The 22,641-nt window shown below is 43.0% G+C and overlaps 1 protein-coding gene across 2 annotated transcripts in view; it reads left to right on the forward strand.

Moving 5' to 3' along the window:
* Nucleotides 1–240: 240 nt before the first annotated feature.
* Nucleotides 241–22,641, forward strand: part of cald1a (caldesmon 1a) — a 55,932-nt gene continuing 33,531 nt past the window's right edge. Inside the window, exon 1 of one of the 2 annotated variants that reach the window (XM_030046093.1) lies at nt 241–445. The gene's annotated coding sequence lies outside the window, so the exon portion shown is untranslated. The remainder of the gene's footprint in view (nt 446–22,641) is intronic. The other variant, XR_003927870.1, reaches the window with a different exon arrangement.

The raw sequence follows: 22,641 nt of genomic DNA on the forward strand, positions 1-22,641 counted from the left end.
AAGATTAACATTTCATATGATCGTTCCTGACAGAGGATTTTCTTTCAGAGGCCCCGTGAAGGATAACCAAAAAGGGCATTTTCTACCGAAAGTCACTCCAGCTATTACGAGTTTTTTTTTTTTTTTTTTTTTTGCACAAGCTCTTCCCCAAGTTGTTGAAATATTTCATTTGTCAGATTGACTCCTGCAGCATTTGGAAGCGGGTTGTGTGTGTGTGCAGAGTGTGAGCAGTAGCTTGGAGAATTTTGGAGCAGAATGGTGCGGACAACGCGTTGAGCCCGGCCAGCAGTAAACATAGATGTGTGCGATTATGTCTTAAAGGGAGGGGCTTGCTCGAGTATTCAGTTTTATCACTGAATACAGTGGAGGAGCGACGGCAGACTCTGGCTCCCTCTCCTCTCTCACTCGACTCAACACAACTACTTTCTCCCGTTAAGATCCACAGGTAAGCGCAAAAACTTCAAACTTTAAAAAAATCACCGCAAAGTTATTTTGTATTTGATACCGGATGTCAGTCGGGCGAACTTGCAGAGATCGTAGCGCATTAATGCATCTGCGCTTTGAATGCATGATTCATAAAGTTGCGCTGCCAGATTGGCTTTGATGTAGATCTCTACTGTTTAGTCTGTTGATTCCACTTTTCATCACGTTTGGCCATGAGCTGCTCCCTCCTTTGTGCGCGTTGCATCCCAACAGTTCACCAAAGGAAAGGCGAACTCATTATTAGGAAATATAATAAACTTGACTGCGCCGTGGATCGCGCAATGCTAAAGTTTTATTAATGTTTTGTTAACGGCGGGACTACAGAGATAATCGTATGTGTCCAGTCGTGTTGTGCGCTCTCACTCCTGATTCTTATCGGGTAAAGTATGAGAGGGGCGGTCTCCAAAGCCCATGGCCAGACAACTTTCTCATCGCCTCACTATAGCAGACGCTGCAAAGGCTGTAGCCAGAGACCATGACTTAGGCCTTTCACAAAACTCTGCAATGAAATTTGACTCTGACATATTTTTGCTGGTCAATAATGACTTTTTTTAAGCTTAGGCACCTCTGCTGATTCTGGATCATAGAGTCATAATGGCTTCCAATAGAGCTCAAAGTGTCCTGTATGTGTAATAAGCCTGTTTGACCATGTTGTGACCTGGAGGTAAAAGCTGCACAATGTAGTGGAGCCTATAGAAAGCTGACATGTGGAATCTGTACAAAGCAGGCCGAGAGTTAAAGATGGGCCCCGCAGCCAGCAACGCAGCACCCCAGCCCCACCAGGATCAAATTTGACCATAGGGATGTAAATTCAAAATAATGATGCTGAAAATCCAGAAGGCAATTGTCGATTTGTTGTGTTCATCAAAGTTAAACACATCCAGCGTCTCCTGTAGGCCAAAGCCACAGGGCGGTCCTGCAACCAAAGGGAAATCTTTACAGATGAATCCACTTCATTTCAAGGTATCACATTCTTTGCAATCCCACCGTCCCCGAGGCTAAAGGCTCTCTTTCTGTTCTGTTTCGGTGTACTCGGGTTAGCCAGCAAGTCTTTTGATCTCAGCTTTATTACATAGTAGTGTCTCTGAAATGGCAGCATGGAAAATGGAACAAGGTGGAGGGGCTGCAGAGGGTAGATCTATAGGGTCTTTTTGAATGCTTTTTGGGCCAGAGACAGCATAGCAATTGTCCATGAAACTGTATCTGATAAGTTGTGTGGTGTTTGGAAAACACGCAGGGAATGCCCTCCGCTCCTTATAAGGCGCAGGCCCAACCTGGTGACAGATGATTGGAATAGCCTCTGGAATGCATAACAGTTCTGCAGGAGTCTTTCAGCCTTTTTCATACATGTGCGCACACACACACACTTTCACTCAGACATTCATGCTGTACATGTAGGCTGAGACACTTACACACGCGTGCATTGTAGTGTAAAGGGGATTTCATCATTTGCACGATATGATGTGGGTGCAGAGGAATCTGGAGGTAATTGCACACAGTGATAACAGGGGTTTGGCAGTGTGGGCGAGAGCGAGGGCCAGGGTTAGGGCTGGGCAGGCAGGATGTAGAGAACACTGCCATGCATTTCCGGAGTCTGGGTCTGGACTGCACTGTGCGGTAAAGGCTTCCAGCCTCTCTCTCTCTCTCTCTCTCTCTCTCTCTCTCTCTCTCTCTCTCTCACTCTCCACTTTATTGAAGTTAAAGGTTGGAGCAGCCTCATCCACATCACAATCACTATGTGCTTAACCATGAAACTGGACTTTAATGTAGCGGTCATGAATTTCTTTGATGTGTGCAAACATACGTGCCTGTGTACGTTTCCTTGCAAGATTGTGCTGTATGTGTATATGTGTAGATGTGTGTGCTGTGTTATAGTTTTTACCCTAGATATTTATAACCCACTACAGTATTATGTTCCAAAGTAAGAATCCAGAGTTTCCTTGCAAGGCAATAGTTTCTTACCACCGCTAAGCAGGGCGGCCAACCAAGTGGCAAACAATTTGAATAGAACGGAAAACTGGCAGAGGGAATTGTGTAACACATATGATCAGACTGTTCAGTTCTTTTTGGTAATGGGATTTATCCATACTGTGTCCCCTTTTTAAGGTTTTCCAAATGTGGTGCAGTTTTCTATGAGTAGATGCTGACATGTCGCTCCGAAACACATTGTTTCTTCTCAGCAGGTGTCAGAATTATTTTCTGGTTCTTTCTCATAACGAGCCATTGAAACTCTGTCAGCCATGTTTCATATGTTCTGCTTTCTTGCCCCTTCAGTTGATCTTATGCAGATTTGTTGTTCTAAGAATATCTTGAAAGGGAGACAGAGAGAGAGACAGAGAGAGAGAGGAACGATGCTCAGATGTGCTCGGAGATAATGCTCATCTGTCTTCCACCTTTTTCCAAAATGACCACTCCATTTCATCAAGGAAATCCTCATTTTTAGTGTCGGCCGGTTGTTGGGGATAAAATTAGTTTGGGTTTCAGGTTTGTGTCTTCTGGACAGGAGTGCCACTGGGGCAGGGTTCAGCTCATTTGAAGTGATTGTGATTGACGTGCAGCTAAAGCTCATGAGATTCTGGCCCTGGATTCAGCTCAGGCCCCACAGCATACTCGCTCTATTCCCCCTCGCCTTTGAATTCGATAGCATGTAATTTGAATGCACTGTATCCAGAACCGCACACTAAGTTGTATAATATGGTGAGCTTGGACGGACAGGCTGATCTTGGGCTGGAAAGGAATTCTTAACTCTTCACCGGGTAATGACGGTCAACAAGTGGTAGGCAAAACTGGTAGCGTTCCTCGCTTGTGAAGTCACACGAGGGCATGAAACCTGAGAGAATGTTTGTTTAGGTCCTGGAAAATATGCAGTAAGACTCTTGCAGATGTTTGGTTAATGATATATAAATCTAAAATTCCTCTTACTTGCTTCTTTTTTTTTTTCTTTTTTCTTTTTTTTTTTCAAAAGCTCTCATGGCATGAATCCCTCTCTGTGTAATTTAGCTTCGTATTCTGTTTGTTGTTCCTCATTATGCAGCCAGGCTGACATGGAGCAGTTCTGTAGGGGAATATGCACAACGTTCTTGGATGTTCTGGCATTTGTTCACTGCAGAATTAGACTCTGGTCGTCTCTTGGGTGATGGAGAATGCTGACTCTCTTTTTTTCCCCTCTCTTATTCCACCCCTAACCCAGACTATAATGGAGGCTGTTTGACCACCAAATGTAATCTCATTCAATCAAACGGTGTTTACATAGCATGATTTTTTTTTTCTCAAGTAACAAATTCATTACAGGTTACATGAGAACGGGAATCTAATGAAGATCCTTCCCAGGGCCTGTATCTTACTTCCTTTCTTTCCAGGCTAATTCCTAAACTTTGATTCTCCTGGCCAGTCAGTCATGTGGCGTGTAAGACCTGTGTTTGAATTCCTTTGGGCTTTAGTCACACTCTGATGAAGAGGGTTTGTTAGATCAACCTCTCACTCGTGTCACTCTCTGACTTTGAAGTGTTATCACTCGAGGCCAGGTTGCCTAACAGGCAGCATGGCAAGTCGTGATGGTAATTGGCGTATTTGCCTGCTGTCTGCCGGTTGCCAGATGCTAAGCTTCCCCAGAAGTTGCACAGCTGTGAAAAGGCTATTGTATTTCTTTCTCCTTAAGTAAAACTCTTTTTTTAGCAGGTGGTGATTCAGTTCTGGATAAGGTGGCGTTGCCTTAGACCTGCGTCTTAAAAGGTAAAACCTCCATTCTCTCGCTCCTGTGATTTACGTGAGGCTCGGTGGGTGATTGATCGTGCGTGAGGGTGAGGTCACGTCTCCTAAACGGTGCTCCTGATGTCATCCTGCAAAGATGCGTGTTCTCGCCCCCATTCCCCAAAATGAGGTATTTTGAAGTGCGTGTAATATTGTTGAGTGGGACATTTAGCCTTTGGGCTTCTTCTCATCTGATAAAACAAGCACAGGAAATGTCTCTGTGAGCCGACTGGCCCTGTGTTTTCCTTTGGCGTCCTCCCTTTGGGACCTCAGACATGCACAGCGTGTCCCTGTGGTAGAGAAACCGCCTTGCATATCTCGCTCCCCAGCAGATACGTTTACTGTAACTTTCGCGTCACCTCTGTCCTTTTCTGTACCACCGGCCTGCTCTCCTGCCCCGTCCTCCTCCTATCTCCCGAAAAGATATGATTAGAATAACACTCTCTCTCACCCTCTACCTCTTTTTTTCTAGCCCTCCACTCTTTTCCCTCTGCCGCTGTCCTCTCCTCACCTCTCCATCTCTCCCTCTCGCTGTCCCGTCCCCCCATAGCGTCCCAAACCTAAACAAACATTGCTAATCAAGAGCCTGTCAAATCACCTTCTAAAAGCCCCATATTTTAAGGTAATGGGGAATTAAGGGGACGTAGAGGTAATAGGGTGATGTAAATCCCAGCAGCGTGCATGAAAAATGCCATTCAGCGCAGTGAGGTCATGTGTTTACACAGTTAGCAAGGTTAACCGCTCTATGAATAGCGGCATGGCCAGAGGGGGAAACAGACAGGGCAGTGTGTAGGTTGGTTGATAGGCCTGCTGAAATTACGCTGGTGGCTGCGGAGGTGCGGGGAGCATGTGTTTGAGTGTGTGTGTGTGTGTATGTGTGAGAATTGGAGAGATCAGGCTTGTAAGTGGTGATGATAGGAGTGAGGACTTACCTCATACACATAAAACAAGCTCTGTGTCCTTACATGGCTATCCATATGAGTCAGGCTCCTGCTGTAATCCTGCCCATTGTTTCATTCTTTGGACAAACTTCAAAGTCAAATTGATCATGTACTCGCTTTAGGCCAAGTCATAGAAATGCACAAATTCACAATTTTTTACAAGTGTTTTTGTGTCTTTTTGGTATAAAAAGCACTACATTGTGGTTGGTAAGTTTGTTTCAGCTGTTCACATTTTCATGCAAAGCAGACAGCTTCACTCCCGTCTCAGGTCAAATCTATATTTATTTCATGCGCTCGTAATCTGTGTTTGGTTTCGTACGTGTGAGGTCAGACTTTGCATGCAAAATAATTGTCTTCTAAGTGTCTTGTTGCAAGGCACATTTGTCAAAATGGTCTGCAGCAGTCTCTCCCACCTGAGTAAGCCAGTTAGGCTGCAGCACAGTCGAGGTTTGTGTTGGGCCTGCAGTTGGGAGCAGTGGTAATTGTTTAAGAGTGCATTTATAGAGTGTACTCTCTGTGCCTCCTAATCAGAAGCATACTCAGGCATTTACATACGAGCCTCTAAGGATTGCTTAGGAATGTGTTACAAGCAAGGAGTCAGAGAGAGAGAGAGAGAGTGAGACGGCACTGGAGGGCCACTCGACTGTTGCCATTTCTTTCCAATCCACATGTCACTGCCCTGTTAGGGAGTTGGGGGGGAGGTGGGCGGGTGGGTGTTGAAAGTGATTAAGATTGAAGAGACACAGAATGGCTGATGAGAAGCCCCTCTACCCTCAGCACATACACTTTTTCAGTGTCTTTGTGTTTTCTCTGTGCCTGAGCTATGGAGACCAGCGATTTCTCCAAAGCAAAACAGAAGAAATCTAATGCCCTCGTCTATTAACTTATCACAGACCCTTTGAGATTAGGTCTATTTTTGTGGATTCATTTCAGTACGCATCAGGTAATTTGTCAATTTGCCTCTCTGTACTCTAACTCAGGTCTGGCAAGGAGACAAGAAGAACAAAAATATGGCCTCTGAAAGCCATTTTAATCAGCCGGTGCTCCGCGGGGACAGAGGCTGGCATAGGAGAGCTTCTTACCTCATCAGAGCTCTGCCAGCAGTGATTGGGAGAAACACTCAGTCAGGTTTTTATTGAATAACCTCAGGTCCGTTGCTGGAGGGGCTTTACTGTAATAGAGCAGCTCTGCGGCTGCTGAGGTGACAGCCAAATGGTACTTATTAAACTAAGGGCTGATTCATACTATATGCCCTACTGTAATTTAACCTTGTTGGAGGCTTTTGCTTCAGCTTTAATGCTTGAGTCCAGTCACAATTTCTGTAACCATGATACATGCGCATGCAGTTATCTAGTGATCAAACAATATTGTTCACAAATTTCAGATGAATACGGTTATTCAGGAATTGAATTCGTTTAAGATGTAAATTCAGATTAAAACACTGAGCTGTGAGCTGTGTGTGCTAAGTTGCCCAGTGTTTTCTTGGAAATGCATTTGGATCTCAACAGCAGCTCAGCAACTGCTGTGAAGCTGTGCTAGTCAGGAATAATAGCTGAAGGCCCTCTTCCCTCTCCTTGTTTACCCAGTACACAGGCCTGTAAACAAATTGAGCATGACGTCTAATGGAGTGTGAGTGTGTATTAATTATCCCCGTATTTAGACTAATGGCTGCTTCTCATCTGATTAATGGTGACACATGTCACAGGGAAGAGAGCTGCATTAAGACATTTGACTACTTTCAGGCCAAAATGAAATACGTTACATTTGAATAATATGACATCTATCCTGACAAAGTGATTGCTGGTATCAAAACAAACTCTTTTATAAATGTTATTGAAGTTATTCGTAATTCTGTGCCCTTTACTAATGCAAAAACATTAGGTTTAGATTTATAATTATTTGTAGGAACTGGAGATGGATGGAGCACAGCCAATATATTTTTCCCTTCAATTTAATACTGTTATTTATATGTGGATGGAAAAGTAGCAATTGCTCTTTTATCTGCCTTCACATAGTATTATAGCAACATAAATGTTACATTTTCTTGCATCCTATTTAGCCGTCAAAGAAAAAAATAAAATCAAAATTTCTTAATCTCTGATTTTTATATCCTAACTGCATTCAGCAGTTTTGTAATGGACTTATCGTAAAGTAATCATCAGCATATCATCTGTGAACATGATCTGAAGCCCATATTTGGCCAAAACAAAAATTAATTCAGATGTTGATATCTGAGTTGAAGATGTTGTGGTTGCTGGTGAATGTGGTGGAAGACTGAGGTTTGAGATAAAGGTTTTTAGGTAGATTGTCAATGATTGGATCAGATGCTGAGGAAGGTAGAAAATTTGGCAGGGTGTGTTGGAGGGATGGGGTAGGGTGCACGATCTGGCTGGCCTCATTACAATTTGCCTTAATGAGAAACAAAACACTCAGAATCCCCCCCCTCGCCCCCGGAACAATGAGTTCTTGTTACCAAAGAGCTCGCATCCTATGTAAGATGGAGTCTGGCTGGCATCCCGGCAGGTTTTTCCTGGGCCTTAGCGAGCCTGAGTCAGGCGCTCAGCCCCACTGTGCCACTCACTCCTATGACAGCCACCTGGGAGACCACCTTGGAAAATGGGCCCCTATTAGTTCAGGTTAGACTTAATGACCAGTAATGGTACACCGGCCAAGGCAAACTGTGTGCAAAAGGGCTCCGGGCAGGCCGAAATGAAATACCAGTCACTCAAGCTCTGAACATAAACACAGGTTGTGGGGTCGGCGGGGATGGGGGTGAATAGGTGCTTGTATAGGTGTGTGTGAGCCTCAGTGTGTGTATGAGGCGGTCCGTACGTGCACCCTTGTGTTCGAGAGCAGAGGTGACCCAGGTGGAGGAGACAGTATCATGGGAAAGGAGATGGGTGAACCCCCATGGACAGATTAATGCCTGGAGGAACTGCCATGGTTTTGGATTTATTCCCATTTAGCTCCGCTGCTTTGTGGACCAAATCTCATTTCCAGTTTTGCCATCAGCTAAAAAAAAAAACTCGCAGAAACCTCCACGGAGCAACCAGAGAAGCCTCCTTAGAGCACTGCTCAATTATTTACAATTTCATGGCTGTCTGGGATATGTGTTATTCTAATAAATTTAGGAATTAGGAGGCTTAAATACCACACATATATTAACCTCTAAAGCTGAATTTTATCCTCAATTTAGTGGTAAACGTCACGTCATGTTAATGGCAGTCAATGATGATTGCGTCCTCCATGGTCTAAAGAGTCTGTGGTCTAGAATTAGCACAGGCATTAAAAAGTAAGAAACTGTACCATGTAAAATGGCATAAAATGAGGGAGTCTGCCACTGAACAGAAATACTTTTAACACCTAGGGAGAATGAGCTGCAAAGCTTCCAAGGCCGTCCAAGGCAGACAGACTAACATACCGTAATCCACGGTGAAAGAGACAGAGACACAGAGAAAGAGAGAGAGAGAGAGAGAGGAAGATTAGGAGAGAGAGTGCTTTGTTATGTCTCATGAAGCTCAAGGGTTTCCTGGAATTTTCTGGCAATATATTCCAAAGTCACATAACCACAGAATGAGAGGAGGAATGGTGAGGCTTCCTGATATGCAGGCAGATGTGGGGTAACTCTCCTGAAGGACAAAGTTAGAGACGTTTGACTGATAAAAGCAGCTCCTCCTCAGTGAACTATGGAGATCCGGTGGCCGGTCAGATTGCTTTCCAGACAGATAGACACTGAACACAGTACAAACACACGAGTGCAAAGTGAGGCACGTTACCTCTACTGACAGATTAAAGACCCTGACTTGGGCCTTTCTCCTCGAGGAGGATTGATGGGGACACAGGACCTGCACCTATCCAAGACGCTCCATGGCTGGCTGCCACACTAATAATAACAGCCAGCGCAGCTATGCACGAAAATGAGATCTGGTAAAGCTCGAGAACTTAAGCCTTGCGAAGCCCGGAGCAGACTCGTGGCATGTGAGGAGTTATCTGCACTGGAATGTATAGTTGGAAGGAGAGGTGAGAGCTCTGTCACATATTGATTTCACATCCACAGATTCAATACCAGTATAAACCTTAATATCTAAAAATTTGATGCAACTGTAATACCGTGGCAAACAAGAAAAGCCATCAAGCAGAGCCTTTACCTCACTTGACCTGCACAGATTTTCTCTGCCTTGAACAAATGGGGTTTTCATATGCCGGGTTGGTGTCTGTCTTTGTCAGGTCTGCAAGCCAAACCGATCCATATTTTGCCTCTCACACCAATTTTGTCGTCCTGTTAGGTGGATTTGTATTGAGTAAGGGATCGACCAGTTATCAGGCCTTATATTCACAATTTTTCAATATCGTAATTTTGAGTTACATGATGGCCAGTATATAAACCACTCAGACAGCACATTGATGCAGCCACCTCTCTGATTAAAGCAGCATAAACGACAAAGCAAAGAAAACAGAGTGCAGTGGCTGCTGGTCAAGGTGAGAACTATAATGACAGTGGTTACCAGTGACGGGTTATCTTCCAGTTTTACTCACAAATCAACAGTTTTGATCAAAGAGTATTACATCCTCAACCTGTACTGTCAATTAGTAGCCCATGTGAGGGCTTGAAATGTCTCAGTTCCAAGTTAAATGGGCGATGTTGTAGGATTCATTTGGTATGGCCAATTACAGCGTCACACATAACAATGTCATAGATATGAAGCACCACTCTTTGTGCATCGGTGTTCTGCAAGGTTTTATGCGCTGAGGGTAAAATGCAGCCTCATTACAGCGAGTCAAGGCACCTACAGGGACCACCGTCTGGTTCCTACCACCCTCCTTCATACCAAGCGAGCTTGTTTTCAGCAAAGTCTCAGCATTTTATGAGAGAAAAGGGAGAGAATGCTGAAAGACTGTGCTTTATTTACCACAACTTGACGTTGCTCAACAGAGGCTATTGAGGGACTAATACTGGGGACAGGAACAATTATAATATTGTTGCAATTTCTATTTCTCCTCTCAGTGGATTTGTATGTAATTTGGTTTTACAGAAAGGCAAGAACATACTTAAGGACAGAGGAGTTACAGTTTTCATTTTAGATTTAATAGATTTATTCATTTTTATTATAATTAGTTTCATATAAAGAAAAAAAGCTAAATTGTAATTCCAGTGAGTTGAACTTCTTACCAATACTTGAGGTTAAAAGTTAAACACCATCAGCCATAGTGCTGCATTTTGAAATTGGTGTTTTGTTTTGGGGGAGTTATTTTTGAATTCTGTTTTCCCACTGGGAGCTCCGTGACACTTTATTTTTCAAATGACCCCGCAATTCAAATTTACTGCAAACAATTTTCAGCCCTGCATCAGCGTTATCAGTGTCCTTGATCACTAATAATTGGTATCAGCCCTGAAAAATCTATGTGAGATGATCCCTAGTTCAATATGTGGTGAACTGTCTGAGACTGCTGAAGTTTGCATTGACCGCTGTAGTTCTCAGTCAAGATGCTCCAGCTGTGTTTGTTGATTTTCCTTCTTGTTTTTCAGTGGAATTTCAACTTACCTGGACACATTCGGTCAAAGTACTACTAACAGCACTCAGGTATAATTTCAACTGGGTGCTGGCACTGACTCGATTTTCAGTTCACTTCAATTCAGTTTTATTTACATAGCATCAAATCACAACAAAAGTTATCTCAAGGCACTTGACCCAATAGATTTTGGCTCATCCCATGAACCAGAGTCTCTCCTGTGAACAAGCACTTGGCAACAACAGCAAGGAAAAAACCCTTTAACAAAAAAAAAACCTTGATCAGAACCGGGCTCTGGGTGGGCAGCCATCTGCCTTGACTGATTTTATATCAGTTCAGTTACTCTTCTTTACCATCGTGGATTTAAATCCAAAATACATCAAGACACTCTCCCTTCAGGCAGACTTTGTGTCCTGGACCACAAATAACACTGAGCAAAAAAAAAGCACACATCCACTAAAAAAAGGAATAGATTCCAAGATCGATCTCATGATTTAAAGGAATGACATTGGATTGTTCAAAGAAAGATCATTGATTCACATTCATCAGAAAAAGGATATTTTTACCAGCCCTACTTCAACCATATTAACAGAGAGCCTGTGTATTATGAATACCTTTCACTTCACATAGCTAATTACCTCTTTAAATGTGAAACCCTGCCTTGATAAATTAGCATCATGGCCACTAAGCTCATTATCAGTGGTCTAGTGAATGCAATATTTAAGTGATATCTTCTAGTTTCCACACCGGGACTCAGGTCTCAGCACAGCCACCAGCAAATGTGTTGGACCTCCAAAGGTTTGCTGATAGCATGTCAGGGCCACTGAGTCAAGCACTGATGCCACAACAGAGGTGGAAAGAGACCTTTTCCTCATGGTCATAGGACCCTGGCTGTCTCCACTGAGAAATTCTGCAAGGCTCTCCATCATCGGTGCCTTTCAGGACAACGTGTGCATGCATTTTGTCCATGTCTTCCCAAAAGAACCCGTCAGATTCCCCGAGTAAGACAGAACTGAAGGGACTCTCAGGGGACCTCTCCACCTCTCCACATCCACTGTGAGTAATAGCTCTTGGTGAGGTCATCTTGCTTGCCCCCCTCCCACCCATACCCACACCCACCCTCTACTTAATCTCCTCTCTCCTATCTCTCTCCAGGAATGCAGCCCCTTATTTTGAAAAATACCTTGTCATGTAATACCCTTGAAAATCCTTGCAGCACACTTCAAAAAACCTGGCATTCCACCATGTGATTTACCGACTCGTGTGTTACAAGGCAAGAAAGATAAAGATTGATGGCAGCTTGACAAGATTAAAAAAAAAAAAAAAAAAGATGTCTCCTGTATGAGCAATGGCGGTGATTTGCTTTGTGTGTTTTCTCCATAGGGTTGCAATGAGCTCGTAGTGCATACACAAAAAAGGCAAAGCTCTGACGGGGTTTTGAGAGGCACTCAGCTGTCATGCTGTCAGCAGACTTGTGGGGTGTAAGGGCATTGCATCATGCTTTTAACCTCATTCTACCCTCATGTATGTTTCCATGTAAGGTATGATGGGAAGACATTCTCTCATAGTGTGATTCAAGTCAGCCACATAAATCACTCCGCTGTTTTCATTCTTCTCTCATCTCTCCATAGTTTTCTCCCTGCCTCACCAAAGTGTAATTCCTCTCTGCGGCTGCCGAGAGGCTTACTTCCGCCGCGACCAAAGCGCGGCTTTTACAGCGAGCTTGTCACAAATGTTTAGCAGATACATTGTCTTTTCTTTTGTGCCTTTGCGAGACACATGAGGAACCTTTCAAGCTTTATGAGGAATACATTTTTATGTTCAACTTAATGTCTCCAGCATGTCTGTGGGCTGCTGTGGATTATTTTAATGGCATTTGATTTTTCATTTTTTGTGTCATTGAATTTATGCTCATTTCCATAGTTGCTAATGTTTAAGAACTTCACTATCTTGCCTAAGGGCACTTTATATCAAGGTATTTTCAGCTGGACACACACACACACACACACACACACACACACACACACACAACCCGTGAGCATTCAGTTACTGGACATGCTTTCAAACTAGGCCACATTTCCATTCTGTCACTCAATCGCTAGAGGAGAATTTAACCGTTCCCCGCAGATTTACAGACCGGGGTTTTTAAAAATATGCCTTTTTATGCTGCCAAATCAAATAGGAGGGGGTTAGGGATGATGCAGCACTGGTTAATTCATGCCATGCCATGAGTGCCAGTGTGACATCCCAGGAAAGGCTAAAGCAAACGCAACACTTTCCTCCTTCAAAGTCACAATTCGGCATTTAGAGAACATCTTGCAGACAAATTTCTGGTTGAAATCGCATGCTGGGGTGTAGAACATAAACAGGAGGGATCATGCAGTGCAGCAGTGGGATCTAATGAGATGACTGTGACGAGGAGACAAGACGTTTCATATGTATGTCATGAAGTCGCCACTAAAATATGTTGTTTTCTGGGAAGTAAACATAACTGGATTCTGATATAAATACAGGAAAATCCGTCTTTTTGGTGTTTATTGTTAAATAGATGCATATTATGACATGAAAAATTTGCTAACCAGGTGGAAAAAGCAATTTTCCAAGACCGTAAAAGGGTTTATTTTGTAGGGAAGCATTATCATTTCCATCCCGTTCTGTCCAGTTCTGGCCTGTCCTCTCTGATCCCATCCCATTCTCCTCTGATCTGTTTGAATTGTGTTTTATTGCATTTGATTTTTATTTAACTTGGTTAGTCCCCTTGAGATTTTCTTTCCAGGACAAACTTGGCCAGCGGGATATTGACTGCAGACAGAACAGCAGCAAACACGTTTTATGATAGCAATAGAAAATCTCAAAAAAGTGGGGCTTCTGTGCTCTTGTGCCCTGCTTTTCTCATTTCCATTCTGTTGTATTCTATTTTACTCCATTCCATTCTGTTCTGTTCTGTTCTGTTCTGTCCTCACACAGGATCTGGATCAGTTGCTCTGGCTGTGGTGCCGGCAGTAGCAGTGCTTAGACTAAAGCCTACCATACATCAGCACTCTGGATCCACTAGTCTCCCTGGTCAGCTTGCTACCAGCAGATTAATGTCCTGTTGAGGAGACACAGGCTCCCGTCCGGGCCTCATTTACTCTGACAGAAGGCAGGTGTCAAGACGAGCTGTCAAAGGAACAAGAGGAGGCTGCTTGGAAATGGACAAAGAGAGAGAGAGAGAGAGAGAGAGAGAGCGAGGGGGGTTGGGAGAGGGAGACTTTGGTCAGATATGTGTTGTAACACTGCCTGAAAACATACATCTTAACAAGTTGTGCATTCTCCTATTCAGCCTCGCAATCCTTTTAAAAGCGCTCCTAAAAGAAATTCCTTGTTTCAGGAATTTTTAAGTCTCAGTGTCTTGAAATGAGGCCGATCACTCCACCAAATACCAAATCAAAAGACACGCAACCGAATGCATGTCTTGACTAGTGCTGATTTGCACTTGACTCGAGTCCAATTATCCCGCTCCGTGCTTGATTTTTAGAAAACTAAAGATTTTGTAGCTCAGCAGCAGATGAAATGACCCGACAGGATGTGTAATTTTTTGCAGTGCAGCGACGCCTCTGTCAGCTCCTTTGTCTCAGGCTTCATTCAGCAGCTGTCTGTCATTACTTATTTACTTCCATGTTTAATAGATATGTCACTACGTACCCTGAGATAGTGAGAGACTCAATGACATTGTCCCCGTGTATGCATAACAAAGGTTTGTTTTGACAGGCGGTTGATGTGAATAAATTGCATTTTTGCGTTTGCATTTGTCATTTTGTAGTTGAGGCTATTTCCATAGATGCAGCCTTGAATCTTTATGTTGCTCAGACCTGTGTTATTGACATCGCATTTGGTCAGAGGTGGTGGAAAGATGAAGGCTAGACAGATTGTGATGTCCTTGTGGAATTACACAACAGGCTGTTGATATCGCATGTCAAGTGCGGGGGTGCATATTTATTGAGATTATTTGACATTCTGGATATTTGCACCAGAATATCTGATGTATTATTTCAAGGAGGGTTACATAAGAGGGCCATGGTGCTGAAAACTAAAACCGCCTGGATCCTGAGCAAACAAGAGAAGAAAGACAGAGAGTGGCTTATTTATCACTTTGTTCTCTGCTGAGTTAAGACTTGTTTTTGTTCCGTTTCAGCCAGCAATATGAAAATTGTACATACCAATGAGACAATTAATCTTCTCTGAAAAAAAAAAATTCGCATTTTTCTGAAAACAAGAATGGAATGAATTTTTCTTCTGTTTGTTATGAATGCAACTCAAGTGACAGCCCTCATTTCAAGGTATTGTCGCACATTTTGAAATTCTACATTGTTCCCACCCTTTGCATCAACAGTTTCCATTTCTGCCAATATTTTTTACTGGGTAATTATGTTTTTTTTTTGGTCATAGTGTTGTATTTATGTGCCCTGTGTTTTAATCAGGATATTGACTGACTGATTGATGAAATATGACTGAAAAAAGTGATGCATTCAAAACCAGTGACAGTCACTCTCCCCACTGCCAGATATATTTTAGGATCAGATACACAGATTAGAGTAGTTTTGCTGGGATTGAGGCACAGTTGCTTCATTTACTGCTTTGTTCTCTGCTCAGTGCAAACATCTCTGGTGGTTCACACACTACAAAAAGGGATAATTTGTTAAGTTACTTGCTAAATGGCTGGCTAAGATGGACTTTTTATTTTTTTTTTTTTACCGAGCCGCTCCATATAGAGAGGGGGGGCCAGATAAACAAACCGTTTCTAACTTAAGCGCAGGGCTGTGGTGCTCGAGACGGCAGCTTTTTCACCAAGAGGAATGTTCCGTTCCAGGGGGCTCCGATTCAAAAGTGCACTGCTGAGACCATGGCTCATATGTAAAAGTGAAGAAAGCTTTTGTGTGTGCGTTTAAAAATGACATGTCAGCATAGCGAGGAGATCTGTGTGCTACCCCTTTCATGACTCTTGAGTCGTGCAGGTGTGTGTCCGTGCGTGTTTGTGTGTGTACGTCTGCACGACAGTGTTCCCAGAGATGTCACGGCAGGTCCAACATCACCATCAGTCATGCTGTTTTGAGAGGGAGCCAACTCTGTGGCCACTGTGTAGTGAGTGTGAGAGCTCTATCTCGCTGCGCACACAGCATGCAAGAAAACCTTCCCTTTTTTTTTTTTTTCCTTTTTTCCCAGTTTGGTTACGGGAAAAGGCAGCATTTTTTCCTTCCATATTTGGTCATATGGAGCTCCGCCAGTGAGCAGTAGCCTTTTGATGCCGTACAAACATCCCTATTTTGTGTGGGATTTGTACTTTTTGGAATGCTCTTTCTCCGATACTGCATGATTGTGGGTGTAGCATCTGAAAGTGCACTTTTAAAAGGGCTACAAGCCTTTTAAAAGTCAAAGACTGGAGAACGATTATGGCCTCTTGCTGCTGTGCTGTTCCTTTGCAAAGAAGTTACCGCTGCACACTGTTATTTATGATTTGGGCTGTAAGAATCCAACTCCTAATGTAAATGGCCCTCTTAAAAGTGGAATTTAAAAGGAAGACAGTGTTTTATGGGTGTCCTCCTGAGCCAGCTATATCGACTCCTCTTAGGCAGTTATTTAATTTGATCAAGTGTATCAGCAGCTGACAAATAAGGATTTAACATTAGAATGCAGTGGTTAACTTCAAAGTGCCTCAAGTATATATAAGATTTTGAGAACTGCTCCCTTGCCATGGAGCTAGATTGGAGTTAAGTCTCTCCAAATAGGGAACGATAATGCGGCGGCGGTTTAAATGAAGCGTCTGCGTGTTTAAAAACTGCCATTGAAAAGGTCATTGAGATTCAGATGATGGATCCGGTACGTGAGGGTAATGTTTTTATTGCAATTTAAGCGTGACTTAGCCTCAGGCGTGAGATTTAAGGACACATGCGCGCACTCTCAGCCAGAACTGCATTGAGAACGGCAGGTGTTGTCGGGTCCGGTGTGTCCATCAGCATGAGGGAAAGGTCCTAACACCTTCATAACAGCTTTAATACAGGCCTAAGTAAGTACTGTGACGAGCGAGCCAGCGGCAAGGCGAGTGTGGGAGTGGAAAAGAAGGAAATATTAATAGAGGAATGGTGAGTCATAGCCTAAATATACTTCAGATGACAGTATACTCAAAGTTATCCCAGGTTAGCTAGGTTATCTCACTGACAGTGGAAAATGTAACGAAGAGTTCCAAAGTGCAACATGGCGTGTCTTTTTTTTTTTTATCTTAAACAATTTAGTTAATGAGTTTAGAAGATATCAGGCTGCAGTTTCCTTTCCAAACGGGATTAATCAGTATGGGAAGGCGATTGAAACAAATGGTATTTGCTGTCTTGGGCATATCACAGCTGTTTGCATTTATAACACAGTGTCATGAGGGTTTTATTTTGTATAGTTTACATAGTTCTTGAAGCACTTTGCACAGTGTCCCATGTGAAAGGAAGGTCCGATGTTGTTTATTTGCTGGTTTGGTTGTGCATGATAAATCCGATGGCTGGTTTATCCCAGCAATGCCTAGTGTTGCCTGCTAACTCCCTGTAAAGACCATATTACGTCCGTGGTATTCCATTGAGATTTCTTCTGTGTGTGTGTGTGTGTGTGTGTGTGTGTGTGTGTGTGTGTGTGTGTGTGTGTGTGTGTGTGTGTGTGTGTGTGTGTGAGCAGATAGCCTCAGTCAGCCTGTCTGTGTGTGAGTGTGTGATTCACAGGGCACAGAAAGGTGTAAAGGAATGTGAACCATTGTCTGGGAATGCACAAGTCTCCTCTTTTCTCCACCAAATGGAAACTTAACATTTTGAACCTTCAGGCCTTTTTCTGTACAGCGATGTGAAGTTCCCCTCGCTGATTCCGCTTCTATCTGACAGCCAAAGTCAGCACAGAGGAGATCCAGGGTGATTTGAGGGAGGATTTCTGTGTGATCACCAGATTTTAAGTCGCTAATGATGATGCACCTGAAGCATTTAACGATCAGCCCTATTTCTTGCCTTCACCCTCAAAAATGTCAATACGCTATCCCGTTGCGCCATCATTCCACTTGCCGCGTAGGCAATAGCTTCTCAAGTTTGCCTATGAATAACGTCTGCTAAAGCTCACTGAAATTTTTCCTCATTCGAGCCGAAGCCACACTTTCAGAGAAAATGAATTTGTTTTGGAGGAGATAGAGGCTCTGCAGAAAGCAGATGGTATTGAGATTGAGCTGAGCTCAGATTCATTTGGCCAAAATCTCAGCTAAAGACCTCTGCCTTGACACCACAAGCTATCCTGGTTGTCAGCCACTGGCTCAATTCAGTAGTTCACTGCAGGCCCGGAGGTAGTCACACAGTGGCATGCAGACACAGAGGCAGACATGCACTCATACAAAAAGACGCACACACAGTGTCTTTTCATATTGTAGCTGAACACGTACCGAGCAGCTGTTGGCCGGGCTGTTGACTTTTGAGAGTGAGAGAAAAAAGCAAAAAAAAAAAAAAGTGAAGCAGAGGAAAAGGCAGACGGAAAGACAGAGACACACTAGATGAAGGATGAAACTGAGAAAGGGACAGGAGATGGAAAGAAAGAGAGAATTCATGGCCTTCCAGCGCCAAAAACCCCAGTGAATTTATGAATGCTCGTCCACAGCCGCCCCGTAGCCTGGGACTGTAAATGTGTTAATGCTGCCGAGGGCTGGATGTGTGAGAGGAGACACATATCATATGGAACCACAACCACAAGGCCAGCTTTCCAAACACAATCACCATAGGTGGTGATGGATATCGCACATGCACACACATACACATTTACCGTACCGTAAACACACTCTCACTCGCAGTGCACACGTATACACTCACATACTTGCAGTCTTACAAATGCACTGTATGAGCGTGCACGTATATCTTCATCTCCATACACACTCATACATATACATAAGACCGTGCAGTAAAACCCGCATACATTTACTTGCACCCACATACAGCACATAAACACACTTATGTAGAAATACACACAAAAACAGACATTTTCGAGATGTAAAGGCACTTTTTATGCATATTGTATATCATGATGCATACACGCACGCACACACTCGGTAAGACACACAGGCTGAACATATTTTAACCATCCTGCCAGGTTACTCTCAAGGGACTCCTTACCCCTCCAGAAAACGTTAGGTTTACCCAACTGAAACTGTCCCTGGAGCCTCAGCCAAAACAGCTGTTAGTGTGCAGTACCTACAGGCATGTAGTATCTCCCTCTCTCTCTCCCTCCCTCTCTCCCTCTCTATCTCCCTCTCTCTGTCTCATGAAGAAGCTTTATTGGTGTGATAAAATCATTCTTAGGTTACGAAAGCCTAAGTGCAAAACACATTACCATTACATTTTATCTTAGATTAAACAAGCAGACCCCCTCTCCCTCTCTCCGGCTCACCATGTTTTCTCCCGGCCTGGACTCGTGGTCCGCCATATGGACCGGTCCCCCCAGTCTCTCATTTGGCTTATACACAAATACTGTCCGTGCATTCTTCTCCTATCTGATAAGTAAATGATACTCCCTTAAGAGGACAGTATATGTGGTCCTGTGGTTGAATGCAAATGGAGCATGCCGAGGTCAGGGGTTAAATTCCTACTGGGTCCACCCATGCTGCAAAATAATGAAAGGTTATTCACTGCAGTTGGGGTCAGTGTCCACTAGAGGCGCACCAATAGTAACCAGGGTGTCTGCTGGGCCTTGAAAAGTTTTAAAATGTCTTAAATTCAATTTAGTAAATATTAGACCTCATATGTCATTAAATAGTCTTAGATTTGAATTTATGAGGTCTCCAAATAAACATGTTATGGAATATAATGTATTCATCTTTTAATTTCTATTTGTCAAAAACTGTCAAGCTCTTCTGCATGAAATTCATTTATGATGTTGCAACACTCTGAACCTACCTTTGAACCTAATGCTTTCTTTACATCGACATGTTACACTTAACCTGTTGGGGAAATGCCTGTTTTAGATTACTTATTTTATACTTACTCTCATATAATCTATTTACATGCACATAAGAAACCAGATTTTTCACTTAAGCAGCTATAGGGAGAAATTCCACAAATATCCTTGCACTTAGCTGTGCCAGGTTCTTTTAAGAAAAAAAGCCCTGATTTGATTTTTTTTTTTTTAATTCCACCAGCAGCTTGCATCTAAGCTGAAGAAGTCTATAACCAAAAACATTCCAACAAGAAACTGACCTCAGCACATGACCAAATATCTTGTACCTGCAAAGCTTTTTTGAATAGGAAAAAGATTAGTTTTGCAAAAAATGTCTTAAATTGTGTCTAAAAAAAAAAAAAAAGCATTAAATTTAACCCTGTGATGCCTGCATACACCTTGAGTGTCTTCAATAGCTGCAGGTTTGAATCAACAAATTAAGCTGGCCCTAGTATGGATACTTAAACAACGTGCCTTGGCAGAATAAAACACTTTTCTGGTTGGATGAAACATGTCTTCAGTGTAAGAGTGCTTTGAGTGACATAAACCGCCCACTGTGCCAAGCCAAGGTGTCTTTGGCAGTGTTGAGAGATACACTGTTGAGCACAGACTCGTGTATTGTGCATTGAGAGGTGAAGCAGCCGTCTCGAGCCAACCACAGAGAGCCAGTAATGCTGAATAATGTCAGTCACTTCATACACAGTTGTATTTTCATGCCCTGCACATTTTATCCTTGAGATATTATTTAATGTCGTACGTTCTGTTACTTGAAAAGATTGCAACACATATGTCAATAAGGTTTTATTTTGAAAGTTTTCACAGGAAGTCTTTTTTTTTTTTTTTTTTGTCTGACTGATTTGGCATCAGTAGGCAAAGCTGGATGATGTAAAAACACTGAAACATTGTGGTTTGTAAAAAAAAAAAAAAAAAAAAAAAATGTTCACATTCAAGATCCTCTATCGTCATATATATTATAATAGGCTAAGACTAGGTGGTATCAGTGACTGTTTGCTGGGTTGCATGTGAATCGGTGATCATACTGTTTGACCTTCACAATAAGGTGCTTCGTCCTGGTGTCAGTCAAATCAAATCAAGTGTGTGTGGTTCATTTTTGCTGTAAATTCTGGGACATATCCCAGCGACTGTGGCAGGTAGAGTTTTATTTCCCTGCCCTAAGAGCCTAGAAAGCCCCGACTTTGTCCTGCATTACTCTCTCATACCAGATATCTGGAATACCTCTGTTCACATGGACACCCGCACACCTGTGATTCCACAACCGGTTGACACACAGCTCTTCTCTTCTCTTCTCTTCTCTTCTCTTCTCTTCTCTTCTCTTCTCTTCTCTTCTCTTCTCTTCTCTTCTCTTCTCTCTTTCAGAGGAACAGTGTGTTCCTCTCCAGGCCAATAGGAGAGCAGATGCATCTGTACCGTGACCATGTTTGCTTTTATGTCCCCGCACTGTAAACTCAGCCCTGCTAATAATGCACTGTTACTGCTTTTTAGGGTGTATAGACAGATATGGTAATTGCAGACGCCGGTTTGTGTTGGCACCGTTTGACACTCGCGCTCTCAAACTTTTCCCTTGGACTTCACTTCTAGTAGACCAGAAAGGATGGATCTGTGAAGCAGAAATTCCATCGCTGGCAGCCCAAATATTTTGTCCACAACATTTTTCTTTGGGATTTGGACATTGTCTAAGATTCTGTGATTTTATTCGAAAAAAAAAATGATCCACTACCCCCCACCCCCTCCGCCTGGTCTTCACTACCACTGCCGTCACCATGACATTGAGCTCCCAGACCCTAATTGAGAAAAATTATCCTTGGCCTCATACCCAGGATCACTAGTACCCTTGTTATATGAAACCCAACAGAAACAGACCCCTAGCCTATGAAATAATGTTTTCCAGTTTTACATGTGGCAAGTCAGTTGCTTTACCAAAGGCACGTTGTCATGTGAATTACCGCATTGTGTTTTATGTAAAACAATGGACTGAGTAAGCCCAACGATGGCATAACAGCTGAACTACTGCTGTTCTTAACACAGCACAGAGGTTCAGTGTGCTTTTTCACAACATGTGCTGATGCTGCTGAGAGATTGTTGTATATTTATTAGGTGCTTGTTGAGCTGTGCATGTCTGAAATGCCTGTGGTAGTAACCTGCACAGACCAGCTGATGGTTCACAAGATACTGCTCCCGCTGCAGCAGCAGGCTGTGAGTGCAGGTGCATTGGAAGATTGCTTCCCCCGCTTCACATTTTTCTACAATTCAGATTGCTTGTGGAAGCGTGTTGTTCGCTTGTAAAACATTCATTACAAATTCCCTTGTTTCCTGTTAAGGTAAGCGATGTAATTTTCCGATGACAGAAAGCTGTATTAGTGAGCTATTATTGGCGGTTGGGATTTATTTTTCATCGTTATCTTTGCAGGATGTTTTTGAAAACTTGTAGCAGTGATTGTTTCAGCTTCGTTACCATCAGCCGTGGCAGGTTGCCATTTTTCCGTTATTTTCCAAGCTCACAGCTGGCGAGTGCTAAGTAACCAGCGCTCGGCGGGTTTTTACTTGTTTATCTTCACATTAATTACTTTCTTCTTTTTTAGACGACCAAAAAAAAAGAGTCACTGCACCCATGCGATCTACTGGAGGAGTGTTCTTAAATGGCATGTGAATGAGTAATTTGGAGGCTCTTTCATGTCCCCTTCGCTAACATTAGAGGTTAAATAGGAGCATTCCTCACATAGCTGCACAAGCATATTGCGGAGATTAATGTGTTTGTGTAAAGGTTGCAAAGGGATAGTTACTCCGAGTATCACGGTAACAAATCTGACCAAAAGGCTGCAGTGGAATCTCCTCACTGAAGAGTAAGCCCAGCGTCAGGAACATTTCACAAACGCCAAAAATAGACACGCTGTTGGCCCGTACTTATTTTTAAGCCTTACTCGTCGTCTTTTTCGTTGATCTGCTTAGTGCCACTTTTAAC

The sequence above is a fragment of the Myripristis murdjan genome, chromosome 23 (assembly GCF_902150065.1).
Source record: "Myripristis murdjan chromosome 23, fMyrMur1.1, whole genome shotgun sequence".
NCBI lineage: Eukaryota > Metazoa > Chordata > Actinopteri > Holocentriformes > Holocentridae > Myripristis > Myripristis murdjan.